The sequence below is a fragment of the Balaenoptera physalus genome, assembly GCF_965194825.1.
Source record: "Balaenoptera physalus genome assembly, chromosome: 7".
Taxonomy (NCBI): domain Eukaryota; kingdom Metazoa; phylum Chordata; class Mammalia; order Artiodactyla; family Balaenopteridae; genus Balaenoptera; species Balaenoptera physalus.
In genome coordinates, this window is record NC_138886.1 from 114,847,916 (window position 1) to 114,866,187 (window position 18,272).

The 18,272-nt window shown below is 44.5% G+C and overlaps 1 long non-coding RNA gene across 1 annotated transcript; it reads left to right on the top strand.

Moving 5' to 3' along the window:
• The first annotated feature begins 16 nt into the window (after positions 1–16).
• Positions 17–12,809, top strand: LOC309664112. Its single transcript, XR_014265625.1, has 3 exons — positions 17–164; positions 3,713–3,892; positions 4,948–12,809. It is a non-coding gene; the product is annotated as an uncharacterized lncRNA (long non-coding RNA).
• Positions 12,810–18,272: the final 5,463 nt, after the last annotated feature.

An 18,272-nucleotide genomic window follows, 5' to 3' on the forward strand; every position in this document is an offset into this window, starting at 1 on the left:
TCTCAGGTGCCGCTGGCCGGGAGGCGGGCGCCGCCCGCGGCCACCGGGCCCGGGAGCGGGAGCCGGACTCCAGCCCCCTGTCCCGACTGGCCGCGGCCTCCGCGGGCCAGGCTCCGCCAGCTCCTCCCGCGTGTGGAATCCTACGGAGAATAGAAGCCAAACAGGTTTCGCTGGGGGTGGCCGGGCACGAGTGACTTTGACCGTGAATCCCAGCCTGTGATAGAACACACCTACTGCTTTTCTAAAATGACCTAAGGGGCGACAACCTCGCCCCCAGCCAATTTGGGCGGCCAGAGAGGCTGGCAAGGGCTGGATCCCGCGTCGGGCTCGCCGCGGTGCCCACCCGAGGGCCCCCTCGACGCCCCGCGGCTCCCTGGCTCTCGGAGAGCACGTCTGCGTCCTCAGCTCTCCCTTATTCACCCTGCCGTCTGGTCTGATTTCTCTCTTCTCACACCCCTACCCCCATCCCACCCCGGTCTCCGGTGTCCCGGCCTCCCGCTCCCTCGCCTCTAGCCCTTCTCTCGCGGAATTCCCTTCTCGTATTTTCTCTCTTCTCCTCCGAGCAGAGTCAGCCCGGCCCTCCCCTCCCGCGTCCCCTAGGCTTTGGCACGACCCGGGAGCTCCCGAGTTCCCCTCCTCCTGACATCCCAGGGTAGACGGGGCTGCGGGTTCTGGGCCTGCGCTCAACTCGAAGGGCTGCGGGCTGGGAGCTCAGGGCCATCCCTCGTGGACGCGAACCCCCTGCTCAGAGGACAGCTCCGCGTCCCGCTACTTCGTGTGAGTAGGGCTCTTCCCCTGGCTCTCACTTCAGTGCGGGCACACAGGAGGCGCTCAGGAAATGTAGAATAAGTGAATGAATAAATGAGTGCGAAGATACGGCTTAGACACATCCTACTGTATAAAACAGGGCAGTCATAAGGCTTGGCGAGATCCTGGAATCCCATCCACAAATATTTACTGAGTGCCCCCCACCCCCACCCCGTGCAGGGATCCGCAGAGGCGACCCTGAAAGGAGGTGGCACTGGGAGAGGACCGTGGGGTCTGCAGTCAGGACCTGTCTTCAGTGGTGGGTTACTCCATGCGTGACCCAGGCCTCCTCTCCCAATCCTAAAAGGAGGAGGATGGTAAGACTGACCTCACAGGGCCGTGTGTGGAAGCTCAAACTCCACACATACATGATGGTTGATGTTAATATAACTGTTCACGTGCATCCCGTAACTTCTAACCCTGGATTTCAGGGTCCCCCGTTCAGTGACTGAGTTCACAGGTGCCTCGTGTGGAACATGCCCTACCGGACCGGGCCCCACGGCTAAGACCGGGCAAGTGGGTGGAGAAGTGCAACTTCTCCGTTTTTAAGTCCCACTTTCAACCTCTAGAGCCCCGGACTTCACAGAGAATAGACTGAGAGGTTTCCCTCTCCCTTACAGCCAGGACCTAGTAGCAGCACCCTAGGTCTGGGCCCTCCACCCGCCGCTCTCGCGGGCCGAGGGTGACCAGCGAGGGGCGCGGGGCGCGGAGCAGCGCTGGCTGGAAAGTGCGTGTCGGGAGCCGGGAAAGCATCTTGGAACCCGAGGTGGAGAGGGCGGGGCTGGCTGGCACCGGGGATCCGGCGGGAAGGGGGTGATTTGCGGAGAGAATGTGTCCGCGGTCTAGGCTGACTTCCCTACTTTGGCAAGCCTAGGCCGTTTCCCGTGTTGAACCCCTCTGCCAAACATTCCTTAAGAAAAATCCCCAGACCAGAATGCTCCGGGAACCGCGGGGAACTAGGGCCGCGCCCGGGCGGGGGTGCAGCTCGTTGCTGGGGGAGAGAAGGGATCCCCGCAGGGGTACTTGCGCGGCAGCCCAGGGCCCCTGGAAGGAACCGACTGCTGCCCTTTCTAACCTCACCGTCGCTCCAGGGCGGGACGATGCTCCGCAGGGTCAGAGGCCTCTGGGGACAGCGCCCCCTTGCCGGCCGTGGGCGTCCCCTTCCCGGCTCGCAGCCCCTGGCGCCCTCCGTGCGCGGTTCCGGAACAGAGCGTGCGCGCGGTGGGGCCGCCCCCAGGCGCCAGGTTAGGAAGCTGCGCGGGCGCCGGGGAGCGCGGAGCGGTCCAGTTGGATTCCAGAGTCCGACAGCAAAGATGGAGAAAACAGCGGGGGCGGGGACAAAGAGAATACGTGTTGTGACTGTTGTCTCCAATAATAATAATGTCTTGCATTTCGTCCGGAGAGCGCGCGCGAGCCTGGGCTGTGCAGGACCTGGGTGTTAAACTCCACATCGCCAGCACGGGCTTCGCCCCGAGCATGTGAGCTGTGTGCACAAGGGAACCGGGCGCTCTCTCTCGCTCCATTCCTTTATATCTTCACTCACTTGCATTGATTCACCTGGGCAACTTTATGCAAGCGCGCCCTGCCGCGGGCGGCGCTCAGGGATGCTGGGTCACTGCGACCTTCAGTCCGCCGAGCTCCGCATAGACCTCAAATGTCCCCAAAGCCCAGGGCTCGGAGGCCTGAGCGAGAGGGTCAGTGCTGGCGTCCTCCGAGGCACCCCCAACACCTGCCTGGCCAGCGCTGGGCCCTGGACCGCGGCCAGTTGCCGGCAGAGGCTCATCAATGGAGACTCTGCGCGGTGAATTCTAGAGCAACCGTGCCAAGAAGGGTCGAAACTTATGGGGCTGCGGTGCCCGGTCCTGCGGGTGCTTGGACCCGCAGCGGGATGGGATGGGGGTTCCCGCAGACATGGAGAGTAGAGCGGCGGGTCTGCGTGTGACGATTCGGGGGCACAGTGGGCCTGCCTGTCCACAGACTGAGTCTTACTCTTGCGGTGTGTATTGTGTGAACGCTGCTCTCTTTCTCAAATGACTTTTTTCTTTCCTTTGCTTTTTCCCTTTCCTTCTTCTGTACTTCTCTTCTCCCCTCCTTCCCTCCCTCCCCCCTTCCCTTTCTAATCTCCCCCCTCTCTCCTCCCTTCCCCTATCTCTCCCCTCCCTCCCGCCTTTATTTAGGTCTGTAGTTCACTGAACAGGGTTTACAGGAACACAGGACTTGAAGTCAGAAACCGGTTGCCTCAAGTTTCTAGCAGTGTGATGATCATTCATTCAGCTGATCTCAGCCTCGGTTTCTTCACCAGTAAAATGGGGATAATACAGGATTACTGATGTGGTGTTTGTGAAAGAACCTCGTACACTTAAATAACTGTGAAATATGGTAAAGTAATGAATGGATGGAATTCTAAATATAAAATTAATAGGGTCGAGCCCACAAAACTTTCCCCGTGAGGAGCTTTCCTTATTCTATTCCAAACTGAAGAGTTTCGGTGATTCTAGGGGAAGGAGAAAGAAGGGAGTAGGGCACACATTCCTGCCTCGACCCGACTCCAGCCCTGGCCCCTGGCGCTGGAGCCCTGCGCAGGACCACGTGCTGGCAGCTGTGCCAGGCTGGAGGTGCCGTGGCTCCCAGCCCTCCTCTCTGCAACGGTTTTGTGCACGTGGTCTGCTGGTGCTTTTTTGTCCCTCACATCTGGCTGGTGGCTGAAATCATCATCACCGTGACCATCTTTGCTCACACTGATTTATCTGTACTCGACTGACAGTCTTTGCAAAGGTCATTCCCAGCTCATCCTTGTGTCTGTACAACCCTCTGTGGATTGGGCGGCCCAGGCTGTAGTAGTAAGCCAATTCCCAGATGAGGCAGGTGGCACAGCAGAGACCTGAATACAATCTCTCGTCCTCAGGTCTCTGCTTCCCCATTCCGGGGCTACCCCGGGTCAGCTTCCAGCTCAAAGCAGAGCCCCACGCCGGAGAGAAGGGCTTCTAACCAGCTGCTGTGTCTCCCCCTGCTTGTGTGCCCTTCCAGACCCATCGCTCAAGTTCCACTGGACCCTTCCTCATCCAAAGGGCACTGCAAGTTCAAGGTAAGGTGAAAAGCAAATGGGTAAACCCTGTTGGCCACGGGTAAGGTGCATGCTGGAGAGCCAGGAGACCTCATCCAGGCCTGCTGACTGCCCTCTCCTCTCCCCTCCACGCACCCAACCCGGCCCCGCGCCTGGCTTCCCTCCAAGAAGCAGAGTTCCTCTCTTTCAACCCACAGAAATCTCTTCATAGTCATTTAGGAGAAATTTGTCAAGGTCTCAGATTTAGAATAATTCGGGGGGATTAAACCACACAGCAGAGATTTAAGATATATCTGGGGGCTTACCTGAGTGGACACAAGGAAACCTGGACAGAGTTTCACAGTGTCTTAGGTTTAAGAGCTTTTCTACAGGGGACTAGGGGGAAAGGAATAGGATTTTCAGATGACATTGCTTCTGAGCATGGGTAGTGTAGACCCCCTGGCAACATCAAAACTCTTTTGTAAGAGGGACTTTATAGTAACAAAACACTGGGGTAGAGAAACCCAAGTTCCCCAGATCAGACTTTCCGGTTACTATACAATGCCCTCTCTACATGTGTGTGCTCGTCTCTGATCAGTCATGTCTGCCAGTGAATGGTGGATAGATCCTGACTTAGAGCCAGAAGACATAAGTCCAGTCCCATCTGCCACTACTGGCTGAGCACATCTGAGCAAGCCTCTTAGCCAGTGCACAGGGTAGAGAGCCTCGGAGGCCCAGGGAACCAATGACGGGCTTGCCTGTGCTGTGTGCACACCGAGGACAGCACCGCGGTAAGCTCTGCTCATCCTGGGATTTGTGTTTGCTTCCTCCTAGCCCGGAGGGCCAGGAGAGTTCCAAGCCAAGAACAAACCTTTGCTACATTCGTTTTCTCCCGCTCCACTCTGAACAATGATCAGATTTCCTTCTGTAAGGGAGCACGTGTGCAGGATTACTGCACTGAAACGATCTTTATTTAATTGGTCAGAAGTTAAATTCTGACAAATTTAAATGGAAAAACCAACAGATGACAAGAGAAACTAAGGTTGGTTTAAGGACGTATGTTCCATCTCTTTAATCCTATTGCCTCTTCTTTCCAGATGCCTAAGAGGAAGAAGAGAAATTGACTAGAAACCGCCTGTAAATAATACAAAATGGAAAGTAAGTCTTTTCTGAGCCGAGGTGCACACACGTCAGGATACTGAGTGACGAGAGGCAGGACTGATGGCGATCTCATCAGGAGCAGTCTGTCATCAACCAACAATTCTGCTGTGAGAAACCAAGGACACTTGTTTGGCTTATGAGACTGCTTTAATGGGCAGATTTCAAGCTACCATTGTTTTACGTTTTGTTTTTTTAATCAGATGTTCATTGAAGTACAGTGTGCCCACAGAGAAGCGCACAGACGTGCGTGACGGCGGAGATTTCACAGGTGACCACACCTGCATAAGCAGTGCACACAGCACGAAACAGAAGGCTGCCGGCCCTACTGGGCTAAGGCTCCCACTACCACTAAGTTTTAAGTTCCTTTAGGGCAGGGACTGGGTGTCATTCTGTCTTAAAATGTAGTATATGAAGAGAAAATTTGAGGTATAGTAAGGCCAATAGACAAGGAGTCAATTGCCATTGAAAGGCTAGTTACTCAGCTCCCAAGCAGGGCGCACCACACTATGGGGGCCACGTGGGGAAGCACTGGGGGCGGGGAGACCGGGCAAGAGATTTTATTACGGTTTCCTCAGGAAGGAACAAGTGAGGGAGGCAAATCAGGCTCAGGATTGGCTAGGTTGAATAATTTGGGTGGTCTCTGGGGTATAGGGGCTGTTCCTGGTTGTCTGGTAACCGGCCTTGGGGTGATTAGGGCAGGTGGATAGTGGCCCAGAGTGCGAGCGCTCCTTAAAGGAGGTGGTTAGGGTGTGGGTTTAGACTTGAGAAGTGCACTAGCCAGCAAGTTGTTTACTGCTCTGGGAAGGAGCTGGCCCTGGGAGGGGCAGCCCCTCCAGAGTCAGCAAGGCCCCAGGTGTCAAATCATCAGCACACAGACAATAAGAGACATGGTTAATATACACTCAGCGCTGACACCCCGGCACCTAAAATAATGTGTGGCATGTAATGGGCACTCAATAAAAGAGGAAAGATGGAGGGAGAAGGGAGGGAGTGAGGGAGGACAGAAGGGCACAGTGCACAGTGGGCTGGCTAGTTGGGCAACACGAGGGCTGACTTCAATAGCCTCGCTCCCCACGAGTGTCAAAGGGAGTTGCCCACAGCAGCTCATGGGGGGACCCCATCCAAGAGCTCCTGGATTTACATTCAGAAAGTTGGGATGTCTCAGCAGTGTTAGATGTCCCTTTATGAAGCCTTCACTGGGAAACACGCCCCTCATTCAACATCACTTACACTACCTGTTTAAATTGGTCCTTGAACCATTCACCCTGCACTTCTGCTAGTATCTGACAGGGATCAGGGAAGAGATGTGCTCTAGTTATCTATGGCTGTGTGACAAACCACCCCAAATGCAGCAGTGCAAGCAACCACTGTTACTATGTTCAGTGACTCTATGGGCAGGAATTTGACAGTGTACAGCAAGGGTGTCTGCTTCATGATGTCTGAGGTGTCAGCTGGAAAGACATGAATGGCTCAGAGTAGCTTGAATGGTCAGAAGCTGGAACCATCTGGAAGCTTCTTCACCCATATGTCTGACACCAAGGCTGGGATGACTCAAAGGCTGGGCTAAGCTGGGACTATTAGCCGGAGTGTCTATCCATGGCTTTTCCATATTATTTTGCCTTCCTCTTAGCATGGTGGCCTTAGAGGAGGTTTATTTCTTACATGTCAGCTCAGCTCCAAGAATGAGTGTTCCACAAACAAAGCAAAAGCTTCATGGTATTTTATGACTTAGGCTCAGAGATCACATGGCATCACCTCTACTCTGTCATCACCAATTCTCTATTGGTCAAAGCAGTCAGAAGCCTGGCCAGATTTAAGGGGAAAGAACATAGATCCCCAATTCTCAATATGGGGAGTATCAAAGAATTGTGGCCATGTCTTCAAACTACCATGATGTGTGTGTATGTGTGAGAGGGTGGTGGTGAGAACGTCAGAGGTTTAAAACTGATAAGGAACTAAGTAACTCATAACAATACTCCTTCCCTCCCCAAGGCCAATGTCAAGGCAAAGAAGTGTGTCACCTTCTTCTTCATGCCTTCCTCCCACATACATTACACAATGCCCTTCCTTCAAAAGGTTTTTCAAAGCTCCCCCAAAGAAAATAGTAGAAATAGGGTAATAGTAATTTCATTCTTACCCTAGTTTTGTAGATGAGGAACTAAGGCCCACAGAAATGAAATGACGGCTAGTGAGTGGCAAAACAGTACTCATTCCAAGGCTCTCTCAAGGACACCCATTCATCGCTTAATTCTCCACAAGATGTAGGGCTTGAATGAAATGAGGCTGGACCAAAGAAACAATAGCACTTAAGAAAGTCACCTTTTAAATTATAGAAACTTCCACTTCTGCCCATGATGGAGAAAAAGGGATCAGATTTCCCTTCCTACCTTAAACCAACACAAAACTAGATAAAGTATATGAAACAGAAGTTTTCAGACATTGTACACAATGTAGAACAATAATCCTGGAAAAGAGAAACAAACAAGGTGAACCCAACAAGTTCCCCCGCTCCCTGTCTGGACAAAGTTTCCAGGTCACAACACAGGGAAGAGAAACTGAAACAGAGACTAGTGGTCTTGCTGTGTTGAGGAGACAGTGTTCTGAATTCAGGGAGGACAAAGCAAAGAAGAGGGGCCTGCAGAGAGGGAGAGCCTCAGAGATTTGCAGAAGGGTCTCCTTGAATCTTTGGCTGAGTACTCATATGCACATGTGTGAAAAAAAAAAATACCAAGACTGTGGAAAAAACACTGGAAAAAAAGTTTTTGAAAGAGTTTTCTTTCAAAGAAAGAGTTTCTGTTACTACCAGCCAGGGTGGAAAAATGTCCTAATACATGGTGCATCAGGTAGTGTCCTCAGAAGAGCATTGGCTTTTGGGGGAAAAAATCACAGAAAAATACAATCCATAACCAGGATGAAAAAAACAGTCAATAGAAATAGAACCAGAAACGATAATGGAACTAGCAGATAAGGATGTTAAAAGAGCTGTTTTAAATACACTCCATATGTTCAAGCAGGTAGAGAAAAACAAGAACACGATGGGGAAAGGATGAAAAGATCTTAAAAAGACCAAAATCAAAATTTTAAAGGTGAAACGTACAATATTTGGAATGTAAAATACACTAGCTAAGATTGACATCAGACTAGACATTACAGAAGAAAATGTTAGTGAACATGAGACAAATATTCACAATGAAAAGCAGAGAGAAAAAAGACAGAAAATAGAGAAGCAACAACTGTGAGACAGTATTAAGTGGCCTATCATAAAAGTAATTGAAGTTCCAGAAGAAAAGGAGGGATCAGAATATACATTTGAACCTATAATGGCTGAAAATTTCCCAAAGTTAATGGAAACTATAAACCCACTGATTCAAAAATCTCAAAAATCTCTAACCAGATGAAACATAAGAAAACCACATAAAGGCACATGATAATCAAATTTCTGAAAATCTAAAAATCAACCAGAGGCAAATGGACACATTACATACAGAGGAACAAAGATAAGAATTACAGTAGACTTTGTGCTTGAAACCATGCAATCCAGAATAACATTTTTAAAAACACTGGAAGAAAAAATTAAAAACTCTGAACCTAGAATTCTGTACCCAGCCAGAATATCTTTTAAAATGAAGGTAAAATAAAAGCTTTTCAAACATGCAGAAGCTTAGTGAAGTCATTATCAGTAGACTAGCACTATGAAAAATGCTGAAGGAAGTCCTATCACAAAGGAAAGTGAAACCAAATAGAAATCTGGATCCACATAAAGAAATGGTAACACACAGGTAAATAGAAAAGACTTTTTTTTTTCTCTATTTTTAAAAACCTCTTTGAAAGATAACTGTTACGAGCAAAAAAAAAATAACAATATATTATGGAATTTATAACATATGTAGAGGTAAAATGTTACGATAAAATAGCACAAAGACCGTGAGGAGGGAAATGAAAATATACTTGTAAGGTTCTTGTTCCATATGTGAAGTGGTATTACATTATCTAATGGTAGACTTTGATCAATTAAAGATAAATATTGTAAACCCTAGAGCAACCAATTTTTTAAAAATGAATTAATAGACTATTACTGTAGATAGTACTGTATCATAAAAAATCAATTAATCCAGTTTATACAAGACAGGAAAAGAGGAAAAAAGAAACAAAAAACAGATGGGACAAATAGAAAACAAAGAGTAAGATGTTAGATTAAAACCCAACCATGTCAATGATCACATTAAGCATTTGTGGTCTAAATACTCCATTTAAAAGGCAGAGATTGTCAGATTGGATAAAAAAAGCAAGACTCAACTATATGGTGACTATAAGAAGTCCACTTTAAACACAAAGACACAGATAAATTCAAAGTAAAAGAATGGGAATTCTGGTTTGCAGTTTGTCATGGAAGGGGTTTAGAAGTTATCAGTCACATTCTAACAACAAGCAAAGAGATGAACAAACTGAAAAGCAACAACTCTTCTTAGATCCATCAGAGAATTAGGCCACAGGATGTGAGATAATAGAAAATATATATTGGTCTCTGCCCCTGGTTCCCGGCACAGAGCTCCTCAAGCCCTTGTAAATTCCTAAGTGATAAGAGCACTAGGGGCGTCTTTTGTTCTATTGAGGTGACTCTGGGTGGGCGTCGGGATGGGGGCCGGTCACCAGAAAGACTAACCCATAATTAGAAGCTTGGAATTTTCAGCCCCACCCTCCATCCTCTAGAGAAGGGAAAAGGGCTGAAAATAGAGTTATTAATTGTTCGTGCCCACATGAGGAAGCCTCCATAAAATCCCCAAAGCACAGTGTTCAGAGAGCCTTCATGTGGGTGAACACATCCACACCAGGAGGGGGGTGCACTCCAGCTTCATGGGGACAAAAGTTCCTGCGCTGGGGACCCTCCCAGACCTCACCTATGTATCTCTTCATCTGGCTACTCATATGCATCCTTTATCATATGCTTTAATAACCTGGTAAACATAAGTAAGAGTTTCCCTGAGTTCTGTGAACACTCTAGCAATTTAATCAGACCCAAGGAGAGGGGTGTTGGAAACTCTGATCTGTAATTTGTTGGTCAGAAGCACAGGTGATAACCTGGGCTTGCAACTGCTGTCTGAAGTGTCTGTGTCTCGTGCGGGGCAGTCTTGTGGGACTGAGTCCTTAACCTGTGGGATCTGATACTATCTCCACGTAGTGTCAGAACTGAGTTAAACTGTAGGACACCCAGGTGGTACTGCAGAAAATTGCTGAGTGAAAACCCCACACACATTTGGTGACCAGAAATGAAGTGTTCTGTGTGAGTCGTAAAGGAGACTCACAGGGAAGAAACACACAGGAGGGAAGGACTGGGCTTTCCCCCTCTTCAGAAGGAGGAAAACTGAGGTTTTGTCAAAACACAGGGCGAGCTGCTGCTCCCGAGGTTGGAGAGACAAATAGATGGATACAGAGAATCACAATCTACCAGAGCGGAAACCCATGAGGAGAAACCTCCGCAGGAAGCAGCACCAGGTTCCTTTTACCCAGTACATCATGTCTGGCTTTCAACAAAAAATTTACAAATTATACTAAAAGGCAAAAACACAGTTTGAAAAGAAAGAGCAAGCATCAGAACCAAATTCAGATATGACAGGGATGTTGAAATTATCAGACTGGGGATTTAAAATAACTATGATTGGGACTTCCCTGACGGTCCAGTGGTTAGGACTCCACGCTTCCACTGCAGGGGGCATGGGTTGGATCCCTGGCTGGGGAACGAATGTCCCCACAAGCCACGTGGCGAGGCCAAAAAAAAAAAAAAAATCTATGATTAATATGCTAAGGGCTCTAGTGGAAAAACTAGACAACATGCAAGAACAGATGGGTAATATAAACAGAGAGATGGGAATTCTAAGAAAGTATAAAAAAGAAATGCTCAAAATCAAAAGCACTGTCACAGAAGTGAATGCCTTTATGGGTTCATTGGTAGACTGCACACAGCTGAGCAAAGAGTCAGTGAGCCTGAGGATATGTCAATAGAAACGTCCGAAACTGAAAAGCAAAGAGAAAAAAGACAAAAAAATTGAAACAGTATATTCAAGAATGGTGGGACAATTACAAAAGGTGTAGCATATATGTAATGAAAATGATGCACGTTCCCATGTACCAGAAGGAGAAGACAGAAAAGAACAGAAGAAATATTTAAAGCAATAATAATAAGCCCCAAACCACATTTTCAGGAAATTCAGAGAACACTAAATAGGAAAATGCTTAAAAAAATTACACCTAGGCACATCATATTCAAACTGCAGAAAATCAGACAAAGAAAAAATCCTGATAGAAGCCAGAGGAAAAATTGTCCTACCAGTAGAGCAGCAAGAATAAGAATTACGCGGGGCTTCTCTTCAGAAATTATCCAAACGAGGAGAGACTGGAATGAACAGTCTGACTGCTGCACATCCTTGCAACACTTGTAACTTTATGGTTGTTGCTATTGGTGGTGGTGGTGGTTTGTTTTTCCTTTCTTTTTTATAACAGCCATCCTAGTAGGTGTGAAATGATATCTTGCATATAATTTGAATTTCCCTAATGACTAGTGATGTTGAGCATCTTTTCCTGTGGTTATTGGCCATCTGTATATCTTCCTTGGAGAAATGTATATTCAAGTCCTTTGAGCATTTGTTAATAGAGTTGTGTTTTGCTATTGAGTTGTAATTCTTTCTATATTCTGGATATCAATCTTTTACTAGCTATATGACTTGCAAATACTTTCTCCCATTCTGTGGGTTGCATTTCACTCTGTTTATAATGTTCCTTGTCACACGAAAATTTTTAATTTTGATGAAGTGCAACTTAATCTATTTTCTCCTTTGTTGCCTGTGCTTATGACATCAATCCAAGAAATCACTGTCAAATCCAGTGTCAAATCCAATTTTGCCCCTGTGTTTCTTTCTGAGAGTTTTATAGTTTTAGTCACTACATTTAGGTCTTTGATCCCTTTTGTTAATTTCTGTATATGGTATAAGGCAATGGTCCAACTTTATTGTTTTGCATGTGGACATCCAGTTTTTCCAACACCATTTGTTGAAAAGACTGTCCTTTCCCCATTTAATGGTCTTGGCACCCATGTTGAAAATCATTTGCCCATATACCTGAAGGCTTATTTCCAGGCTCTATATTTCTTCCATTGGTTTATATGCCTGTCTTTATGCCAATACCACACAATTTTGGTTACCGTAACTTGGTAGTAAGTTTTGAAATCAGGAAATGTGAGACTTTCAAATTTGTTCTTTTCAGGATTGTTTTGACTATTTGAAGTCCCTTAAGGTTCCATATGAATTTTAGGATGTATTTTTCTATTTCTGCAAAAATCTCTCATTGCGATTATGACCAAGATTTCATTGAATCTGTAGATCGTTTGGGGTAGTTATTAACATCCTAACAATATTGAGTCTTCCAATTCATAGACATAGGCTGTCTTTCCAGTTATTTGTCTTCTTTAATTTCTTTCAGCAATATTTTGTAGTTTTCAGTGTACAAGTCTTTAGCCTGCTGGGTTAAGTTTATTCCTATTTTATTCTTTTTGATGCTATTTTAAATGAGAATTTTTCCTTAATTTCCTCTTTGGATTGTTCATTGTTAGTGTATAGAAATGCAACTGATTTTTGTGTGTTGATTTTTCAACTTTGCTGAATTTATTAGTTCTAACAGTTTTTCTTTTTTGTTTTGGTATGTGTGTAATCTTATGGTTTTCTGTATATAAGATAATATCATCTGTGAACAGAGGTAGTTTTACTTCTTCCTTTGGAATTTGGATACCTTTTATTAATTTTTTTTTTCTAAAATTCTCTGGCTATAACTTCCAGTCTTATGTTGAATAGAAATGGTGAGAGTGGGCATCACTGAATTGTTCCTGATCTTGGAGGAAAAGCTTTCAGTCTTCCTCCACTGAGTATCATGTTGGCTATGGGTTTTTCATATGTAGCCTTTAGTATGTTGAAATAGTTTCTTTCTAGTATACATTTCCATCCTTTCACTTTCAACCTATGATCCTTAGATCTAAAACATCTAGTGTCTCTTATAGTTGGATACTATTTTTTTTTTTTTGTCCATTCTCCCATTCTATGTCTTTTGATTGAGAAGTTTAACCCATTTACCTTTCAACTAGTTACTGATATGAGAACACTTTTGCCATTTATTTTCTGTATGCTTATAGCTTTTTTGTCCATTTCCTCCATTACTGCTTTCCTTTGTGTTCAGCTGACTTTTTGTAGTGACACATTTTTATTCTCTTCTCATTTTCTTTTTGTATATTCTATAGACGTTTTCTTTGTGGTTATCATGGGAATTAGATACACCATCCTAAAGTCATGACAATCTACCTTAAATTGATACCAACTTAATTTCAACCACATACAAAACTTCTATTCCTTTACAGCTCCACTCCCCTCACTCTATGTTATTGATGTCACAATTTACATCATTATATATTGAATATCCATTAACAGAGATTTATATTTTTAATTAATTTGCCTTAAAAGACTGTAGAAAACAAAAATTGCAGTTACAAACCAAAATCACTATACTATTTTTTCTATTTGTCTATGTATTTACCTTTACTAGAAAACCATTTATTTTCATATGAGAGTATAGACATATTCTCTAGTGTCCTTGTATTTCAACTTGAAGGTTTTTTCCCCCAGCATTTAAAATACATCATCTTATTGCTTTCTGGCCTACAAGTTTTCTGCTGAGAAATCTACTGATAGTCTTATTGGGGATCATTTGTGATGATCAATGTGATGTCATTTTTCTCTCGCTGCTTTCAAGATTCTCTATCTTTGGCTTTCAACACTTTGATGATAATGTGTCTTGGTGTGAGTCTCTTGGGTTTATCCCACTTGGAGTTTGTTAAGCTTATTGAATTTATATCCTTATATTTCCCTAAATTTGACATGTTTTCAGCAATTATTTCTTCAAATATTCTCTGTGCCCCTTTTCTTTCTTCTCCTTCTGGAACTCCCATAATTCTTATACTGGTCTGCTTGTTCTGTCCCACAAGTCTCTTAGGCTCTGCTCATTTTTCTTCCTTTTTTTTTCTTTTTTTCTTCTCAGACTTGATAATTTCAAATGTCCAGTCTTCAAGTTCACTGATTCTTTCTTCCGCCTATTTGTTTTTTTTTAATTTTTTAAAAAAAATTATTTATTTTACTTATTGATTTTTGGCTGTGTTGGGTCTTCGTTGCTGCGTGTGGGCTTTCTCTAGTTGCGGTAAGCAGGAGCTACTCTTCGTTGAGGTGCACAGGCTTCTCATTGCAGTGGCTTCTCTTGTTGTGGAGCATGGGCTCTCGGTGCGTGGGCCTCAGTAGTTGTGGCACGTGGGTTCAGTAGTTGTGGCTCGCAGGTTCTAGAGCTCAGGCTTAGTAGTTGTGGTGCATGGGCTTAGTTGCTCCATGGCATGTGGGATCTTCCTGGACCAGGGCTCAAACCCATGTCCCCTGCATTAGCAGGAGGATTCTTAATCACTGCGCCACCAGGGAAGCCCTCTTCTGCCTATTTGAATGTGCTGTTGAATCCCTCTTGTGAAAATTTCATTATTGTATTTTTCATCCTTGAATTTTCTGTTTTGCTCATTTTATATCGTTGTCTTGTTCATATGTAGTTTTCCTAATTTCCTTTAGTTCTTTGAGCATATGTAAGACAGTTGTTGTAACGTATTTGTCTGTATGCTTATAGCTTTTTGTCTCTCATGTCCACTGTGTGTGTTTCTTCAGAGATTGTTTCTGGAGATTTATTTTGTTCCTTTGAATGGGCCATGTTTCCCTGTTTCTTTGCATGCCTTGTGATCTTTTACTGAAAACCAGGCATTTGAAAAAACAGCCACTCTACCACTCTTTGCAGACTGCCATGGGAGACGTTTACTAATTAGCAGGTCCCTGAGCCTGGAGATCAGCACAAGGTGAAGGCTTAAGAGCTTCTAAGGTCTTTTCTGGGAGTATATCCTGTCTGGGCCTGTGTGTATATGCTCTCAACCACCCCTGCCCCCGCCCACCCCCTTCCCCTGGCTGCTTCTAAATGTATTTATTTCTCAGACCTAATGAAACTTAAAAGCTTTTGCACAGCAAAGGAAACTATAAACAAGACGAAAAGACAACCCTCAGAATGGGAGAGAATATTTGCAAATGAAGCAATGGACAAAGGATTAATCTCCAAAATATATAAACAGCTCATGCAGCTCAATATTAAAAAAACAAACAACCCAATCAAATAATGGGCAGAAGACCTAAATAGACATTTCTTCAAAGAAGACATACCGATGGCCAAGAGGCACAAGAAAAGCTGCTCAACATCACTAATTATTAGAGAAATGCAAACCAAAACTACAATGAGGTATCACCTCACACCAGTTAGAATGGGCATCATCAGAAAATCTACAAACAACAATTGCTGGAGAGGGTGTGGAGAAAAGGGAACCCTCTTGCACTGTTGGTGGGAATGTAAACTGATACAGCCACTATGGAGAACAGTATGGAGGTTCCTTAAAAAACTAAAAATAGAGCTACCATATGACCCAGCAATCCCACTACTGGACATATACCCTGAGAAAACCATAATTCAAAAGGACACACGCACCCCAATGTTCATTGCAGCACTATTTACAATAGCCAGGTCATGGAAGCAACCTAAATGCCCATCGACAGATGAATGGATAAAGAAGATGTGGTACATATATACAGTGGAATATTACTCAGCCTTAAAAGGGAACGAAATTGGGTCATTTGTAGAGATGTGGGTGGACCTAGAGACTGTCAGACAGAGTGAAGTAAGTCAGAAAGAGAAAAACAAATACCGTATATTAACACACATATGTGGAATCTAGAAAAATGGTACAGATGAACCTGTTTGCAGGGCAGAAATAGAGACACAGATGTAGAGAACAAACGTATGGACACCAAGGGGGGAAAGTGGCGGGGGGTGGGGTGGTGGTGGGATGAACTGGGAGATTGGGATTGACATATACCCACTAATATGTATAAAATAACTAATACGAACCTGCTGTATAAAAAAATAAAATTTAATTAAAAAAAAATAATAAATGTATTTATTTCCCAAAGAGTCTCACTCCAGCTTTTTCTCAGGGTCTTAGATGTCCTGTGTATTCCTCTGCCCACAATCTTTTGCCCCCAGGCACCTGTGGACCTGTGGTTCCCCTGCAGTTTCACATGCCAAGGTGCCCACCAGTTCCTTCCATGGCTTCCAGACTAAGATCCAAACTTTGCTGCTATTCCCTGAGTTCTGAGTCAGGAAGAAAGATACCAGTCCCTTGGGCAGCCCACAGATAGCCTAGAATGTTAACAATTTCCACTCCACTCTTTCTGGCCCAAGGGACACAAATGAAGATTGGGCCACTTCCTCTTGACTTCATGGTGGGGGGTGGAACGAGGGCAAGTAAAAGCATCACAAAATCTTCTACCATTCTGAGTGAAGCTTTTTCTTGACTGAGTGTTCACTTGGTTTCTGTAGATCTCTGCCAGTTTCCAGAGCTTCTAAATGTTATTTTGGTTAGCATATAGTTGTTTATTTGATGTTTCTGTGGGAGAACTAGGGCCTGGATCTTCCTAGCCTGCCACCTTGCTGACGTCCCCAGTATTTAATTCTTCTGAGTGACTGAACATACTACTGTGTTTTTAATTTCTATTTCCAATAGTTCATTAAAGTATAAAAAATATAATTGCGTGTGGCCCTTGTATCCTGTGAGCTTGTTAAACTCACTTATCAGTTCAAGGAGATTTGGGGGGTAGATTCCTAGAGGTTTTCTATGTAGACAATCATTTTACAACTCAGTATTGAGTAAAATGCAATGAAGGGGTAGGCAAAGAATTTGGACACTTTACAAAAGAAGGTATGAGAATGCCAATAAGCACATGAAAAGATGCTCAACATTATTAGTTATCAGGGGACTGTGCAAATTAAAACCACAATGAGATAATCTTATACATCTATTAGAATGACTAAAATTTAAAAGATATGAGAATACTAAGTGTTCGTGAGGATGTGGGGCACACGGAAGCCTCATAAACAGCTAGTGAGAATGTAACGTGGTAGCCTTTGGAAAACTGTTTGGCAGTTTCTAAGTTAAGCAACCTTTTATCATATGCCCTGGCCATTCCAATCCTAGGTATTTCTCTATGAGAAATGAAAGTATATATCCAAATAAGAATTTGTATTTGAAAGGTTCACAGCAGTTTTACGTACAAGAGTACATGACTGCGAAAAACCCAAATGTTCATGTGATAAATAGATAAACGGTGGTCTCTCCACAACATGTAATTTATTTAGCAATAAAAATGAACCATTGACAAATACAATAACACTGTTGACTCTCAAGAGCATTATGCTAAGTTGAAATGATTCCACTTACATGAAATTCTAGAAGAAATAAAGCTATAATGATAGAAAGCAGATCAGTGGTTGCCAGGGGGCCAGAGCATGGGGGGAGGGAACTGACTGCAAAAGAGCACAAGGAAACTTACTGGTTGATGGAAATGTTCAAATCACGATAGTTGTCATGATTACACACTGTATCCACTTCTCAAAGCTCATCAAATTGCACACTTAAAATTGGTGAATTTACTGTTTGTAAATTACACTTGAATCAGTCTGACTTTAAAAGTACAAAATTGAGTGCTAGGCACAGATTTCTTTGGGCTACAGGTGCCCACTGCCCCAAGATACACAGAAATGTGGAATAAGAGGAAACAATTTTCATTTACTCATTGATTCCATTATTTATTTATTAAAAAATATTTCTTAAATACGTGTTAGGGGATAGGCACAGGATTAGGCGTCGGGGATACAGAGGGACAAAGCTTATTCTGTGATGAGTTTAGGAAAAGGCTCCAAAGGAGCACAGGAGAGGGACGTGTAGCCCGGACCGAGAGTGGTCAGGGACGCAGGTGGCTGCTGAGAGAAATCCTGAATCATGAGTATGTTGTGCTCCTTCCCAAACATGTTCACGTGACGATCCTCAGGGAGAGCTAGGAGGCTCTGTAACGCAGAGGAGACAGCGGGGGCTTTCTAGTCGGGCATATGTGGGCCCCAGTGCTGCTCTGGGTGCTGACTAGCTGTCGGACCTTGCAAAAACGTCAATCAAGCAGAATCTCATTTTTTCCACACCCAGAATCAGGGTAATCATAATTATCTGTAGGTTGTTCGGAAAATACATGTTAAAATAATCACAAAGCATCCAGCTTAATGAAGGATGTCATTAATAACTGATAATGAGGTACACGTATCAGCC